The 14,465-nt window shown below is 60.9% G+C and overlaps 1 long non-coding RNA gene and 1 pseudogene across 4 annotated transcripts in view; one reads left to right on the top strand and one right to left on the bottom strand.

The window, feature by feature from the left end:
* LOC149914671 (metabotropic glutamate receptor 6-like) overlaps positions 1-14,465 on the bottom strand; it is a 34,048-nt pseudogene that overhangs the window by 1,843 nt on the left and 17,740 nt on the right. Inside the window, exons 9-11 of the transcript XR_016460410.1 lie at positions 11,757-11,893; positions 7,069-7,615; positions 2,020-2,411 (exon numbers count right to left, since the gene is read on the bottom strand). The product of XR_016460410.1 is annotated as a metabotropic glutamate receptor 6-like (transcript). The remainder of the gene's footprint in view (positions 1-2,019; positions 2,412-7,068; positions 7,616-11,756; positions 11,894-14,465) is intronic.
* LOC149914672 (uncharacterized) lies at positions 2,447-4,003 on the top strand. 3 transcript variants are annotated; one of them, XR_016460414.1, is made up of 8 exons: positions 2,450-2,495; positions 2,538-2,587; positions 2,619-2,678; positions 2,940-2,968; positions 3,011-3,449; positions 3,511-3,570; positions 3,611-3,632; positions 3,767-4,003. It is a non-coding gene; the product is annotated as an uncharacterized LOC149914672 (long non-coding RNA). The 3 variants fall into 3 exon arrangements; XR_016460413.1 differs by lacking the exon at positions 2,619-2,678 and having other exon boundaries at positions 2,447-2,515; positions 2,548-2,587; positions 2,899-2,968; XR_016460412.1 differs by lacking the exon at positions 2,619-2,678 and having other exon boundaries at positions 2,899-2,968.

Below are 14,465 nucleotides of genomic sequence, written 5' to 3'. Positions count from 1 at the left end.
ATCTAAGTCCCATTGGAACCCAATGAAATCCCACTGGGATCCTTTGGAATCCATTAAATTCCAAAAGAAACCCAAAAAATCCCATCGGAATCCATCCAAATCCCATAGAAACCCAATAAACTCCCATCAGAATCCATTGAAATCCCATAGAAACCCCAAAAATCCCATCAGAATCCACTGAAATCCCATAGAAACCCAAAAAATCCTATTGGAATCCATTAAATCCCACTGGAACCCATCAGAATCCATCGAAATCCCATAGAAACTGAAAAAATCCCATTGGAATCCATCGAAATCCCACAGAAACCCAAAAATCCCATCAGAATCCCACAGAAACCCAAAAAATCCCATCAGAATCCATTGAAATCCCATAGAAACCCAAAAATCCCATCGGAATCCATTGAAATCACCCCCCACCTCCCCCCATCCCCCATCTCCCCATCACCCCCCATCCCCTGCATCACCCCATCTCCCCATCTCCCCCCACCTCCTCCCACCCCCCATCTCCCCACCTCCCCCCATCTCCCCCCACCTCCCCCCATCTCCCCATTCCCCCCCCACTCCCCATCTCCCCATCTCCCCCCACCTCCCCCCACCCCCGATCTCCCTCCATCAGCCCCCACCTCCTCCCACCCCCCATCTCCCCATTCCCCCCCCCATCTCCCCATCTCCCCCCACCTCCCCCCATCTCCCCATTCCCCCCCCACCCCCCATCTCCCCCCACCTCCCCCCATCTCCCCATTCCCCCCCCACCCCCCATCTCCCCCCACCTTCCCCCTTCACCCCATTCCCCCCCCCACTCCCCATCTCCCCATCTCCCCCCACCTCCTCCCACCCCCATCTCCCCCCACCTCCCCCCATCCCCCATCTCCCCCCATCTCCCCATCACACCGCATCCCCTGCATCACTCCATCTCCCCATCTCCCCCCACCTCCTCCCACTTCCTCCCACCCCCCATCTCCCCATTCCCCCCCACACTCCCCATCTCCCCACCTCCCCCCACCTCCCCCCACCTCCCCCCACCTCCCCCCATCACCCCATTCCTCCCCCAGCCCCCATCTCCCTCCATCACCCCCCACCTCCTCCCACCCCCCATCTCCCCATTCCCCCCCCACCCCCCATCTCCCTCCAACAGCCCCCATCCCCCATCTCCCCCCACCTCCCCCCATCTCCTCATTCCCCCCCCAGCCCCCATCTCCCTCCATCACCCCCCACCTCCCCCCACCCCCCATCTCCCCCCACCTTCCCCCATCTCCCCATTCCCCCCCCACTCCCCATCTCCCCCCATCTCCTCCCACCCCCCATCTCCCCACCTCCCCCCATCTCCCCCCACCTCCCCCCATCTCCCCATTCCCCCCCACACTCCCCATCTCCCCATCTCCCCACCTCCCCCCATCTCCCCCCACCTCCCCCCATCTCCCCATTCCCCCCCCACCCCCCACCTCCCCCCACCTCCCCCCTTCACCCCATTCCCCCCCCACTCACCATCTCCCCCCACCTCCCCCCATCTCCCCATTCCCCCCCACCTCCCCCCATTCCCCATCACCCCCCACCTCCTCCCACCCCCCATCTCCCCATTCCCCCCCCACCCCCCATCTCCCTCCAACAGCCCCCATCTCCCCCCATCCCCCATCTCCCACCACCTCCCCCCATCTCCCCATTCCCCCCCCAGCCCCCATCTCCCTCCATCACCCCCCACCTCCCCCCATCTCCCCATTCCCCCCCCAGCCCCCATCTCCCTCCATCACCCCCCACCTCCCCCCATCTCCCCATTCCCCCCCCATCTCCCCATCTCCCCCCACCTCCTCCCAGCCCCCATCTCCCCTTACCTCCCCATCACCCCATTCCTCCCCTACCCCCCACCTCCCCCCACCTCCCCCCATCACCCCATTCCCCCCCCACTCCCCATCTCCCCCCATCACCCCCCACCCCCCACCTCCCCCCATCTCCCCATCACCCCGCATCCCCTGCATCACCCCACCACCCCACCTCCCCCCACCCCCCCACCCCGCCCCCCACCTTCTCAGCGCTCTGCGCGGTGCCGAAGAAGATGGGCCCGAATGCCAGCCACACGACGCAGGTGGTGTACATGGCGAAGCCGATGGGTTTGGCCTCGTTGAAGGTCTCCGGCACGCCGCGCGCCTTCACGGCGTACACCGTGCAGGTCAGCATCAGCAGCAGGGCGTAGGCCAGGCAGGCCAGCGTGGCGCCCTCCGCCATGTCGCACCTCAGCACCCCCCGCGCCCGCTCCGGGTCCGCCGCCCGGCCCGCCTCGAAGTCCAGCACGGCGTGGGGGGGTCTGAGACCCAGCCAGGCCCCCGCCCCCACCACCTGCAGGGCGCTCAGCCCGAACGTGATGGCCAGCTGCGACGCCGGGGAGATGAAACGCGGCGGCGTCACCGAGCGCTTCCCTGCCGGGGGGGGGAAGGGGGAGGTCGTGGGAGGTCGTGGGAGGTCATGGGAGGTCATGGGGAGGTCGTGGGAGGTCATGGGAGGTCGTGGGAGGTCATGGGAGGTCATGGGGGGGTCATGGGGAGGTCATGGGAGGTCGTGGGAGGTCATGGGTGAGTGGGGAGGTCATGGGGAGGTCACGGGGAGGTCATGGAGGTCATGGGGAGGTCATGGGAGGTCATGGGGGGGTCATGGGTGAGTGGGGAGGTCGTGGGAGGTCATGGGAGGTCATGGGGGGGTTTTGGGGGTGTGGGGAGGTCATGGGAGGTCATGGGGGGGTCATGGGGGTGTGGGGAGGTCGTGGGAGGTCATGGGAGGTCATGGGGGGGTTTTGGGGGGGTTATGGGGGAGTGGGGAGGTCATGGAGGTCATGGGGAGGTCATGGGGGTGTGTGGAGGTCATGGGAGGTCATGGGGGGGTCATGGGGGTGTGTGGAGGTCATGGGAGGTCATGGGAGGTCATGGGGAGATCGTGGGAGGTCATGGGAGGTCGTGGGAGGTCATGGGTGAGTGGGGAGGTCATGGGGAGGTCACGGGGAGGTCATGGAGGTCATGGGGAGGTCGTGGGAGGTCATGGGGGGGTCATGGGTGAGTGGGGAGGTCGTGGGAGGTCATGGGAGGTCATGGGGGTGTGGGGAGGTCATGGGGGGGTCATGGGGGGGTCATGGGAGGTCATGGGAGGTCGTGGGGAGGTCATGGGGGTGTGGGGACGTCATGGGGAGGTCATGGGGGAGTGGGGAGGTCGTGGGGGTGTGGGGAGGTCGTGGGGAGGTCATGGGGGGGTGATGGGGGTGAGGGGAGGTCATGGGGAGGTCATGGGACGTCATGGGGAGGTCATGGGGTGTGGGGAGGTCATGGGGTGTGGGGAGGTCATGGGGTGTGGGGAGGTCATGGGGGGGTCATGGGGGAGTGGGGAGGTCATGGGGAGGTCATGGGGGGGTGATGGGGGTGTGGGGAGGTCATGGGGGAGTGGGGAGGTCATGGGGAGGTCACGGGGAGGTCATGGGGGGGTCATGGGACGTCATGGGGGGGTTATGGGGGGGTCATGGGGGGTGGGGAGGTCATGGAGGTCATGGGGAGGTCATGGGAGGTCATGGGGGTGTGGGGAAGTCATGGGAAGGTCATGGGGAGGTCATGGGAGGTCATGGGGGTGTGGGGAGGTCATGGGAAGGTCATGGGGAGGTCACGGGGAGGTCATTGGGGTGTGGGGAGGTCATGGGGAGGTCATGGGGAGGTCACGGGGAGGTCATTGGGGTGTGGGGAGGTCATGGGGAGGTCATGGGGAGGTCACGGGGAGGTCATTGGGGTGTGGGGAGGTCATGGGGAGGTCATGGGAGGTCGTGGGGAGGTCATGGGGGTGTGGGGAGGTCATGGGGGGGTCATGGGGGGGTCATGGGGGTGTGGGGAGGTCATGGGGAGGTCATGGGGGTGTGGGGAGGTCATGGGGAGGTTATGGGGGCCGTGGGGGTGTGGGGTGGTCATGGGGAGTTAATGGGGAGTTAATGAAGAGTTAATGGGGAGTTCATGGGGTGTTAGTGAGGGAGTTAATGGGGGCGTTGGGGATATGGGGAGTTAATAGGGGCGTTAGTGGGGACATTGGGATGTGGGGACGTTGGGGATAATGGGGAGTTAATGGGGGCATTGGGGATAGGGGGAGTTCATGGGGAGTTCATGGGGGCGATGGGGATAATGGGGAGTTAATGGGGGCGTTGGGGATAATAGGGAGTTAATGGGGGCGTTGGGGATATGGGTTGTTAATGGGGAGTTAATGGGGGCGTTGGGGATGCGGGGAGTTAATGGGGGCCGTGGGGGTGTGGGGAGTTCATGGGGAGTTCATGGGGAGTTAATGGGGTGTTCATGGGGGCGATGGGAATATGGGGAGTTAATGGGGGCGTTGGGGATGTGGGGGTATTGGGGATGTGGGGACGTTGGGGATGTGGGGAGGTAATGGGGAGTTAATGGGGGCGTTCATGGGGGAGTTAATGGGGAGTTAATGAGGAGTTAATGGGGAGTTCATGGGGAGTTAGTGGGGGAGTTAATGGGGGCGATGGGGATATGGGGAGTTAATGGGCAGTTCATGGGGGTGTTGGGGATATGGGGAGTTAATGGGGGCGTTAATGGGGGCGTCAGTGGGGACATTGGGGATGTGGGCAGTTAATGGGGGCGTTGGGGATATGGGGAGTTAATGGGGGCGATCATGGGGGCGTTCATGGGGGCGTTCATGGGGACATTGGGGATAATGGGATGTGAGGACATTGGGGACAACATCAGGGATAATGGGGACATTAATGGGGACATTGGGGACATTAATGGAGACATTGTGGATAATGAGATATGGGGACATTGGGGATGGTGGGGATGGTGGGGACAATGGGATTTGGGGATATTGGGGACATTGGGGATGGTTGGGGATGGTGAGATGTGGGGACAGTGGGGACACAGTGGTGTTAGTCAGCATCATGCAGTGGGACACTGCTGTCCCCAACCCATGGCTCCTGACCCCACTGTGTCACTCCTGACCCCAATCCGTGACTTCTGACCCCATTGTGTCACTCCTGTCACCAACCCATGACTTCTGACCCCAACCCATGTCTCCTGACCCCAACCCATGGCTCCTGACCCCAACCCACGGCTCCTGACCCCAACCCATGGCTCCTGACCCCAACCCATGGCTCCTGACCCCATTGTGTCACTCCTGACCCCAATCCATGGCTCCTGACCCCAACCCACGGCTCCTGACCCCATTGTGTCACTCCTGACCCCAACCCATGACTCCTGACCCCATTGTGTCACTCCTGACCCCAACCCATGACTCCTGACCCCATTGTGTCACTCCTGACCCCAACCCACGACTTCTGACCCCAACCCATGACTTCTGACCCCAACCCATGGCTTCTGACCCCAATCCATGACTTCTGACCCCAACCCATGACTTCTGACCCCAATCCATGACTTCTGACCCCAACCCATGGCTCCTGACCCCACTGTGTCACTCCTGACCCCAATTCGTGACTTCTGACCCCATTGTGTCACTCCTGTCACCAATCCATGGCTCCTGACCCCACTGTGTCACTCCTGACCCCAATTCGTGACTTCTGACCCCATTGTGTCACTCCTGTCACCAATCCATGGCTCCTGACCCCACTGTGTCACTCCTGACCCCAACCCACGACTTCTGACCCCAACCCATGGCTCCTGACCCCAACTCATGGCTCCTGACCCCAACCCATGGCTCCTGACCCCACTGTGTCACTCCTGACCCCGACCCATGACTTCTGACCCCAACCCACGACTTCTGACCCCATTGTGTCACTCCTGACCCCAACCCACGACTTCTGACCCCAACCCATGGCTCCTAACCCCAACCCATGGTTCCTGACTCCAACCCATGGCTTCTGACCCCATTGTGTCACTCCTGACCCCAACCCATGTCTCCTGACCCCATTGTGTCACTCCTGACCCCAACCCATGGCTCCTGACCCCAACCCATGACTTCTGACCCCAACCCATGGTTCCTGGCCCCATTGTGTCACTGCTGTCACCAACCCGTGACTTCTGACCCCACTGTGTCACTCCTGACCCCAACCCATGACTTCTAACCCCAACCCATGGCTCCTGACCCCAACCCACGACTTCTGACCCCAACCCACGACTTCTGACCCCAACCCATGGCTTCTGACCCCAACCCACGACTTCTAACCCCAACCCATGGCTCCTGACCCCAACCCACGACTTCTGACCCCAACCCATGGCTTCTGACCCCACTGTGTCACTCCTGACCCCAACCCATGCCTCCTGACCCCAACCCATGACTTCTGACCCCACTGTGTCACTCCTGACCCCAACCCATGACTTCTGACTCCAACCCATGCCTCCTGACCCCAACCCATGGCTTCTGACCCCAACCCATGACTTCTGACCCCAACCCACGACTTCTGACCCCAACCCATGGCTTCTGACCCCAACCCATGACTTCTGACCCCAACCCACGACTTCTGACCCCAACCCATGGCTCCTGACCCCAACCCATGGCTCCTGACCCCATTGTGTCACTCCTGACCCCAACCCACGACTTCTGACCCCAACCCACGACTTCTGACCCCAACCCATGGCTCCTGACCCCATTGTGTCACTCCTGACCCCAACCCATGACTTCTGACCCCAACCCATGGCTTCTGACCCCAATCCATGACTCCTGACCCCAACCCATGGCTCCTGACTCCACTGTGTCACTCCTGACCCCAACCCATGGCTCCTGACCCCACTGTGTCACTCCTGACCCCAATTCGTGACTTCTGACCCCATTGTGTCACTCCTGTCACCAATCCATGGCTCCTGACCCCACTGTGTCACTCCTGACCCCAACCCATGACTTCTGACCCCATTGTGTCACTCCTGACCCCAACCCATGGCTCCTGACCCCAACCCATGACTCCTGACCCCACTGTGTCACTCCTGACCCCAATCCATGACTCCTGACCCCACTGTGTCACTCCTGACCCCAACCCATGCCTCCTGACCCCAACCCACGACTCCTGACCCCAACCCATGGCTCCTAACCCCAACCCATGACCCTCGCACCCCCTCGCAGCCCCTCGCAGCCCCGGCAGCCCCTCACCCTGCTCAAAGATGCGGTAGATGCGGTTGGTTTTGGTGAGCAGCGCCGCGTAGGTGACGCTCATGCCGAGCCCGAGGAAAAGCCTCCTGAGGGCGCACACGGCCACGCCGGGCTCGGCCACCATGGGGAAGGTGATGGCGTAGACCAGGGCGATGCCCCCCAGCAGCACGTAGCTCAGCTCCCGGCCCGACGCCTTGACGATGGGCGTGTCGTGGTGCCGGGCGAAGGTGGCCAGCACGAAAGCCGTGGCCAGCAGCCCCAGGGCGGCCAGAGCCAAAGGCAGAGCGGCCAGAGGGGAGGACCAGGGCAGGCGGACCAGCGGCGTGGGGCGGCAGGCGGAGCGGTTGGCCGTGGGGCGGAGGTGGGGGGCGCAGGGCAGGCAGGTCAGCTCGTCGGCGCGGTAGCGGTAGCCGTCGCACAGCTCGCAGTGCCAGCAGCACGGAACGCCTTTCACCGGCTTCTTGCGTTCGCCCGGACCGCAGGGGAGGCTGCACACCGACGGCGGCGGGGGGGAACCGGGGGGGCCGGCCCAGCGCATGGCTTGGACCTGGGTGGGGTTTGGGGGAGAGGGGGGCAGAGTTAGGGGAGTGATGGGGAGTTCGAGGGAGGCTGGAGGGTGACTGGGGGGTAGTTTGGGGGAGATTGAGGGGGTCTAGAGGGTGATTGGGGGGTCTAGAGGGTGATTGGGGAGCCTTGGGGGGGGTCTTGAGGGTGGCTGGGAGAGGTTGGGGGGGCTTGGGGGGCTCTAGAGGGTGACTGGGGGGGATTGATGGGGTTTGGGGGGCTCTAGAGGGTATTTGGGGGGGGGTTGGAGGGTTTTGTGGGGGTTCTAGAGGGTGATTGGGGGGTGGTTTGGGGGGTCTAGAGGGTATTTGGGGGGAGATTGAGGGGCTTTGGGGTGTCTAGAGGGTGACTGGGGGGCTTGGGGGGGTCTTGAGGGTGGCTGGGGGAGGTTGGGGGGGGTTGCGGGGGGCTTTGGGGGTGGTTTTAGGGTGTGGGGGATGTTGGGGAGGGCTGGGGGGGCGTTGAGGTGGGGCAACGTGCCAGCAGCACGGAACGCCTTTCACCGGCTTCTTGCGTTCGCCCGGACCGCAGGGGAGGCTGCACACCGACGGCGGCGGGGGGGAACCGGGGGGGCCGGCCCAGCGCATGGCTTGGACCTGGGTGGGGTTTGGGGGGGTGGGCAGAGTTAGGGGGGTGATGGGGAGTTGGGGGGGTCTGGGGGGTGATTGAGGGCAGATTGATGGGGGTTTGGGGGTCTAGAGGGTGGTTGGGGAGCCTTGGGGGGGGTCCTGAGGGTGGCTGGGGGAGGTTGGGGGGGCTTTGGGGGGCTCTAGAGGGTGATTGGGGGGGGTTGGGGGGGTCTAGAGGGTGATTGAGGGCTGGTTTGGGGGGTCTAGAGGGTATTTGGGGGGGGATTGAGGGGCTTTGGGGGGGATTGAGGGGCTTTGGGGGGTCTAGAGGGTGATTGGGGGGTGGTTGGGGGGTCTAGAGGGCATTTGGGGGGGGATTGAGGGGGTTCGGGGGGTCTAGAGGGTGATTGGGGGGGCTTGGGGAGCCTTGGGGGGGGTCTTGAGGGTGGCTGGGGGAGGTTGGGGGGGCTTTGGGGGCTCTAGAGGGTGATTGGGGGGATTGATGGGGTTTGGGGGGCTCTAGAGGGCATTTGGGGGGTTTGGGGGGGGTCTAGAGGGTGATTGGGGGGTGGTTGGGGGGTCTAGAGGGCATTTGGGGGGGGTTGAGGGGGTTTGGGGGTCTAGAGGGTGATTGGGGGGGCTTGGGGAGCCTTGGGGGGGGTCTTGAGGGTGGCTGGGGGAGGTTGGGGGGGCTTGGGGGGCTCTAGAGGGTGACTGGGGGGGATTGATGGGGTTTGGGGGGCTCTAGAGGGTATTTGGGGGGGTTGGGGGGGTCTAGAGGGTGATTGGGGTTGGTTTGGGGGTCTAGAGGGTATTTGGGGGGGGGAATTTAGGGGTTCGGGGGGTCTAGAGGGTGATGGGGGGGGCCTTGGGGAGGGTCTTGAGGGTGGCTGGGGGAGGTTGGGGGGGCTTGGGGGGCTCTAGAGGGTGATTGGGGGGGTTTGGGGGGGTCTAGAGGGTGATTGAGGGCTGGTTTGGGGGGTCTAGAGGGCATTTGGGGGGGGTTGAGGGGGTTTGGGGGTCTAGAGGGTGATTGGGGGGGTCTAAAGAGTAGCTGGGGGGAGATTGAGGGGATTTGGAGGAGTCTAGGGGATGATTGGGGGGTGGTTTGGGGGTCTAGAGGGTATTTGGGGGGGGGATTTGGAGGGTCTAGAGGGTGGTTGGGGGCGATTGAGGGGTTTGGGGGGGTCTAGAGGGTGATTGTGGAGTAGTTTGGGGGTCTGGGGGATGGTTGGGGGGAGATTGAGGGGCTTTGGGGGGTCTAGAGAGTGGTTGGGGGCTTTGGGGGGGTCTAGAAGGTGATTGGGGGGGATTGATGGGGTTTGGGGGGCTCTAGAGGGTATTTGGGGGGGTTGGGGGGGCTTGGGGTCGAGAGGGTGACTGGGGGCTGGTTTGGGGGTCTAGAGGGTGGCTGGGGGGGGATTGAGGGGGCTTGGGGGGTATCGAGGGTGGGGTCATTTTGGATCAATTTGTGGCCGTTTTGGAGCCATTTGGGGCCATTTTGGGGCCATTTTGAGCCATTTCAGGACAATTTGGGGCCGTTTTGGGGGCATTCGTTGCCATATGGGGCCATTTGTTGCCATTTTTGGGACCATTTCATGTCATTTGTGGCCATTTGGGGACCGTTTGGGCCATTTGGTGCCATATTGAGCCATTTTGGGTCTATTTGGGGCGATTTGGGGCTGTTTTGGGACCATTTGGTGCCATTTTGGGATGATTTGGGGCTGTTTTGGGGCCATTTGGGGTGATTTGTTGCCATTTGTTGCCATTTTGGGGCTGTTTTGGGACCATTTGGTGCCATTTGGGGCTATTTGGTGCCATATAGGGCCATTTTGGGTCTATTTGGGGTGGTTTGGGGTCCATTTGGGGCGATTTGGGGCTGTTTGTGGCCATATAGAGTCATTTTGGGGCCATTTTGGGCCTTTTTGGGGCCACTTGGGGCGATTTGGGGACATTTGGTGCCATTTGTTGCCATTTTGGGTCCATATAGGGCCATTTTGGTGCCATTTTGGGACAATCTGGGGCTGTTTTGGGATGATTTGGTGCCATTTGTTGCCATTTTGGGGCCATATATAGGGCCATTTTGGTGCCATTTTGGGGTGATTTGTGGTGGTTTGGGGCTGTTTTGGGGCCATTTGTTGCCGTTTTGGGGGCATTTGAGGCCATTTGTTGCGATATAGGGCCGTTTGGGGTCCATTAGGGTAATTTGGGGCCGTTTGGGGTCCATTTGTTGCAATTTTGGGCCGTTTGGGGTCCATTTGTTGCGATTTGGGGCCACTTTGGGTCCATTTGGGGCTGTTTTGCATCCATTTGTTGCCATTTTGGGCCATTTTGGGTCCATTTGTTGCGATTTGGGGCTGTTTGGGGCCGTTTGGGGTCTATTTGTTGCGATTTGGGGCGGTTTGGGGTCCATTTGTTGTTGTTTTGGGACCATTTGTTGCAATTTGGGGCCGTTTGGGGCCATTTGTTGCAATTTAGGGCCGTTTGGGGTCCATTAGGGGAATTTGGAGCCATTTTGGGGCCATTTTGGGGCCATTTGTTGCAATTTGGGGCCGTTTTGGGTCCATTTGTTGCAATTTGGGGCCATTTTGGGGCCATTTGTTGCAATTTGGGGCCGTTTTGGGTCCATTTGTTGTGATTTGGGGCCATTTGGGGGCCATTTTGGGGCCATTTGTTGCAATTTGGGGCCATTTGGGTCCATTTGTGGCGATTTGGGGCCGTTTTGGGTCCATTTGTGGTGATTTGGGGGCATTTTGGGGCCATTTGGGGGCCATTTGTTGCAATTTGGGGCCATTTGGGGTCCATTTGTTGCAATCTGGGGCCGTTTGGGGGCCATTTTGGGGCTGTTTGGGGGCCATTTTGGGGCCATTTGTTGCAATTTGGGGCCATTTTGGGGCCATTTGTGGTGATATGGGGCCATTTGGGGGCCATTTGTTGCGATTTGGGGCTGTTTTGGGTCCATTTGTGGCGATTTGGGGCCGTTTTGGGGCCATTTGGGGCCGTTTTGGGACCATTTGTTGCAATTTGTTGCAATTTGGGGCCGTTTTGGGGACATTTTGGTCAATTTGGGGTCCATTTGTTGCAATTTGTGTCCATTTGGGGTCCATTTGTTGCAATTTGGGGCCGTTCGGGTGCCGTTTTGGGGCCATTTGGGGTCCATTTGTTGCAATTTGGGGCCATTTGGGGGCGATTTGGGGCTGTTTGGGGGCCGTTTGGGTCCATTTGGGGCCATTTGTTGCAATTTGGGGCCGTTTTGGGTCCATTTGTGGTGATTTGGGGCCATTTTGGGGCCATTTGTTGCGATTTGGGGCCGTTTTGGGGCCATTTGTTGCAACTTGGGGCCATTTGGGTTCCATTTGTGGCGATTTGGGGCCATTTGGGGTCCATTTGTGGTGATTTGGGGCCATTTTGGGGCCATTTGGGTTCCATTTGTGGCGATTCGGGGCCGTTTGGGGTCTATTTGGGGCCACTTGGGGTCTATGTGGGGCCACTTGGGGTCTATGTGGGGCCATTTGGGGTGTCTTTGTGGCGATGTGGGGCGGTTTTGGGGCCCACCTGGAGATGCAGGCCCTGCACCCAGTGCCCCACAGGCCGGTACGCCCCGCTGCCGTTGCTCCACTGGAACTGGAAGATGTCGTAGCGCCCCGGCGCGTCGCCGTTCTCGTTGAACATCACCGGCGTGCCGGCGCTGCCTGCGCCAGTACGGACCGGTATCAACCAGTACGGACCAGTATCAACCAGTACAGACCGGTGTAAACCAGTACGGACCAGTGTAAACCAGTACGGAGCGGTATAAACCAGTACGGACCGGTGTAAACCAGTACGGACCAGTGTAAACCAGTACGGACCAGTGTAAACCAGTACGGACCGGTATAAACCAGTATGGAGCGGTATAAACCAGTACGGACCAGTGTAAACCAATATGAACCGGTATAAACCAGTATGGAGCGGTATAAACCAGTACGGAGCGGTATAAACCAGTACGGACCGGTGTAAACCAGTACGGAGCGGCATAAACCAGTACGGACCAGTGTAAACCAGTACAGACCAGTGTAAACCAGTACGGACCGGTGTAAACCAGTACGGACCAGTATAAACCAGTACGGAGCGGTATAAACCAGTACGGACCGGTATAAACCAGTACAGACCGGTGTAAACCAGTATGGACCAGTATAAACCAGTACAGACCGGTATAAACCAGTACAGACCAGTATAAACCAGTACGGACCGGTGTAAACCAGTACGGACCAGTGTAAACCAGTACGGACCAGTGTAAACCAGTACGGACCGGTATAAACCAGTATGGAGCGGTATAAACCAGTACGGACCAGTGTAAACCAATATGAACCGGTATAAACCAGTATGGAGCGGTATAAACCAGTACGGAGCGGTATAAACCAGTACGGACCAGTGTAAACCCGTGTGGACCAGTATAAACTAGTACGGACCAGTGTAAACCAGTACGGAGCGGTATAAACCAGTACGGACCGGTGTAAACCAGTACGGAGCGGCATAAACCAGTACGGACCAGTGTAAACCAGTACAGACCAGTGTAAACCAGTACGGACCGGTGTAAACCAGTACGGACCAGTATAAACCAGTACGGAGCGGTATAAACCAGTACGGACCGGTATAAACCAGTACAGACCGGTGTAAACCAGTACGGACCAGTATAAACCAGTACAGACCGGTATAAACCAGTACAGACCAGTATAAACCAGTACGGACCGGTGTAAACCAGTACGGACCAGTGTAAACCAGTACGGACCGGTGTAAACCAGTACGGACCAGTGTAAACCAGTACGGAGCGGTATAAACCAGTACGGACCAGTGTAAACCAGTACAGACCGGTATAAACCAGTACAGACCAGTATAAACCAGTACGGAGCGCCCCACACCGCTGTAGGCTGCCACAAACCGGGCTGACCCCGCTGCCAACCCCGCAAGGCTGCGGTGCTGGGATGGGAATGGGAACCTGCGGCTCCCAGTATGGACCAGTATGGACCAGTAACAATCTGTACGGCCCAGTCCATCCCAGTATGGCCCAGTAACACCCAGTGCCCCACCCTCACAGCCCCCAGTCCCTCCCAGTCCACTCCCAGTGCCCCCCAATTCCTCCCAGTGCCCCCCAGTCCCTCCCAGCGCCCCCCCAGCATGGCCCAGTAACTCCCAGTATGGACCAGTAACACCCAGTGCCCCTCCTCAGACCCCCCAGTCCCTCCCAGTCCCCTCCCAGTGCCCCCCACTTCCTCCCAGCCCCCCCAGTGCCTCCCGTTCCTCCCCAGCGCCCCCCAGTTCCTCCCAGTCTCCTCCCAGAGCCCCCCAAACCCTCCCAGTCCCTCCCAGTGCCTCCCAGTCTGCTCCCAGTGCCCCCCATTCTACCGCCCCCCAGCGCTCCCAATCCATCCCAGTCCTCCCCAGTGCCCCCCAATCCATCCCAGTTCCTCCCAGTGCCCCCCAATCCATCCCAGTCCCCCCCAGTGCCCTCCCAGTCCATCCCAGTCCCCCCCAGTGCCCTCCCAGTCCATCCCAGTTCCTCCCAGTGCCCTCCCAGTCCATCCCAGTGCCCTCCCAGCACCACCCAGTCCCCTCAGTGCCTCTCCTTGCCCCGCCCAGTGCCCCCCAATCCCCCCCATTGCCCCCCAATCCCCCTCATTCTCCCCCCTAATTGCCCCCCATTCCCCCCAGTCCCCCTCCCAACCCCCCCCATTTGCCCCCCAATTGCCCCCCATCCCCCCCATTGCCCCCAATCCCTCCTATTGCCCCCCATCCCCCCCATTGCCCCCAATCCCTCCTATTGCCCCCCATCCCCCCCCATTGCCCCCCAATCCCCCTCATTCTCCCCCCTAATTCCCCCCCCATTCCCCCCTAATCCCCCTCCCAACCCCCCCATTGCCCCCCAATCCCCCCCATTCCCCCTCCAATCTCCCCCAAATCCCCCCCAATAGCCCCCATCTCCCCCCATCGCCCCCCAATCCCCCTCATTCTTCCCCCGTTCCCCCCCATTGCCCCCCAATCCCCCTCATTCCCCCCCCATTCCCGCCCCATTGCCCCCCATTCCCCCCTAATTCCCCTCCATTGCCCCCCAGCCCCCCCTCCAATCCCACCCATTGTCCCCCCATTGCCCCCCAATCCTCCCCCAATCCCTCCTATTGCCCCCCAATCCCCCCCATTGCCCCCCAATTCCCCTCATTCTCCCCCCAACCCCTCCCATTCCCCCCCCTCCCCTTCCCTCCCCCCCATTGCCCCCCAATCCCCCCCATT

The sequence above is a fragment of the Phasianus colchicus genome, chromosome 29, assembly GCF_987193195.1.
Source record: "Phasianus colchicus chromosome 29, bPhaCol1.hap1.1, whole genome shotgun sequence".
NCBI classification, from domain to species: domain Eukaryota; kingdom Metazoa; phylum Chordata; class Aves; order Galliformes; family Phasianidae; genus Phasianus; species Phasianus colchicus.
The sequence above is the reverse complement of the archived record's forward strand: the minus strand, read 5'-3'. Positions and strand labels throughout refer to the sequence as shown.